Raw genomic sequence first — 2,500 nt, 5'->3', positions numbered from 1 at the left:
TCTCTCGGGGGCCGGCCCGCCACGCCCGGCCCCGCCTCAAGCGCTTCGGACTTGCCTGCCAAAAAGTCCGAGGGGTACCCGACCCACCGTGCCCCGCCGCCTGGCCCACCGGGGACTCTCGGGGGCCGGCCCGCCACGCCCTGCACACTCTGGACTTCTCCTGCAAAAAGTCCGGCCCGACCCACCTTACCGAGCCCGTCTAGTTCCTCTCGTGGGTCGGACACAGGGGATTGCCCATGTGGTGGCCCGCTCCATATGTTTTGTGCACAGCTCTGGACCACCACCCCCTTATATATAGGCACACCATGGCGATTGCCTCTCTTTGGGGCTCTCCCATAGGGTTGTGTAGAAAAAATTCCTTAAATCGGCTGTCGAGTTTGGGGCGAGTTGGTCGCGTGGGCCAAACAGCGCGATTTGCCCACGACGGGGACTCCGGCGCCCGTTCTCGGACTCGACCCAATCCGTACAAATGTCGCGTTTTGGGGGCGACTTGTGCGGGCCGTCCGAAGCGCCCAAAAGACCCACTGGAAGGCTCGGCCCCGTCCGGTGAATTTTTCCGCTTCGGACTTTTCCTCCAGAAGTCCGAGAAGACCTAAACACCGTGCCTGGCCCGAAAGGCCCGTGGGGGACTTCCGGGGGGCCGGTCCGCAATCTCCGGTCGCGCCTGCATCTTCGGACTTGTGCTCCAGAAGTCCGAGGGGCCATACCCCACCGTGCCTGTCCGCAAGGCCCACGGGGGACTCTCGGGGGGCCGGTCCGCGATCTCCGGTCCTGCCTGCATGTTCGGACTTGTCCTCCAGAAGTCCGGGCGGCCCTATCCCACCGTGCCTGTCCGCAAGGCCCACGGGGGACTCTCGGGGGGCCGGTCCGCAATCTCCGGTCCCGCCTGCATGGTCGGACTTGTGCTCCAGAAGTCCGAGGGGCCATACCCCACCGTGCCTGTCCGCAAGGCCCACGGGGGACTCTCGGGGGGCCGGTCCGCAATCTCCGGTCCTGACTGCATGTTCGGACTTGTCCTCCAGAAGTCCGGGCGGCCCTATCCCACCGTGCCTGTCCGCAAGGCCCACGGGGGACTCTCGGGGGGCCGGTCCGCAATCTCCGGTCCCGCCTGCATGGTCGGACTTGTGCTCCAGAAGTCCGAGGGGCCATACCCCACCGTGCCTGTCCGCAAGGCCCACGGGGGACTCTCGGGGGGCCGGTCCGCAATTTCCGGTCCCGCCTGCATGTTCGGACTTGTCCTCCAGAAGTCCGGGCGGCCCTATCCCACCGTGCCTGTCCGCAAGGCCCACGGGGGACTCTCGGGGGGCCGATCCGCGCTCTCCGGTCCCGACTGTTATGCTCGGAGTAACGCTCGGGTTAATGCTCGGGTTAACGCTCGGTCCCCAAGTACAAGTCCGGGCGGCCCTATCCCACCGTGCCTGTCCGCAAGGCCCACGGGGGACTCTCGGGGGGCCGTTCCGCAATCTCCGGTCCCGCCTGCATGTTCGGACTTGTCCTCCAGAAGTCCGGGCGGCCCTATCCCACCGTGCCTGTCCGCAAGGCGCACGGGGGACTCTCGGGGGGCCGATCCGCGCTCTCCGGTCCCGACTGTTATGCTCGGAGTAACGCTCGGGTTAATGCTCGGGTTAACGCTCGGTCCCCAAGTACAAGTCCGGGCGGCCCTATCCCACCGTGCCTGTCCGCAAGGCCCACGGGGGACTCTCGGGGGGCCGTTCCGCAATCTCCGGTCCCGCCTGCATGTTCGGACTTGTCCTCCAGAAGTCCGGGCGGCCCTATCCCACCGTGCCTGTCCGCAAGGCCCACGGGGGACTCTCGGGGGGCCGATCCGCGCTCTCCGGTCCCGACTGTTATGCTCGGAGTAACGCTCGGGTTAATGCTCGGGTTAACGCTCGGTCCCCAAGTACAAGTCCGGGCGGCCCTATCCCACCGTGCCTGTCCGCAAGGCCCACGGGGGACTCTGGGGGGGGCCGATCCGCGCTCTCCGGTCCCGACTGTTATGCTCGGAGTAACGCTCGGGTTAATGCTCGGGTTAACGCTCGGTCCCCAAGTACAAGTCCGGGCGGCCCTATCCCACCGTGCCTGTCCGCAAGGCCCACGGGGGACTCTCGGGGGGCCGATCCGCGCTCTCCGGTCCCGACTGTTATGCTCGGAGTAACGCTCGGGTTAATGCTCGGGTTAACGCTCGGTCCCCAAGTACAAGTCCGGGCGGCCCTATCCCACCGTGCCTGTCCGCAAGGCCCACGGGGGACTCTCGGGGGGCCGATCCGCGCTCTCCGGTCCCGACTGTTATGCTCGGAGTAACGCTCGGGTTAATGCTCGGGTTAACGCTCGGTCCCCAAGTACAAGTCCGGGCGGCCCTATCCCACCGTGCCTGTCCGCAAGGCCCACGGGGGACTCTCGGGGGGCCGTTCCGCAATCTCCGGTCCCGCCTGCATGTTCGGACTTGTCCTCCAGAAGTCCGGGCGGCCCTATCCCACCGTGCCTGTCCGCAAGGCCCACG

This window comes from Patiria miniata, unplaced genomic scaffold (assembly GCF_015706575.1).
Source record: "Patiria miniata isolate m_02_andy unplaced genomic scaffold, ASM1570657v1 HiC_scaffold_13, whole genome shotgun sequence".
NCBI lineage: Eukaryota > Metazoa > Echinodermata > Asteroidea > Valvatida > Asterinidae > Patiria > Patiria miniata.
Note: the sequence above shows the minus strand (reverse complement) of the source record.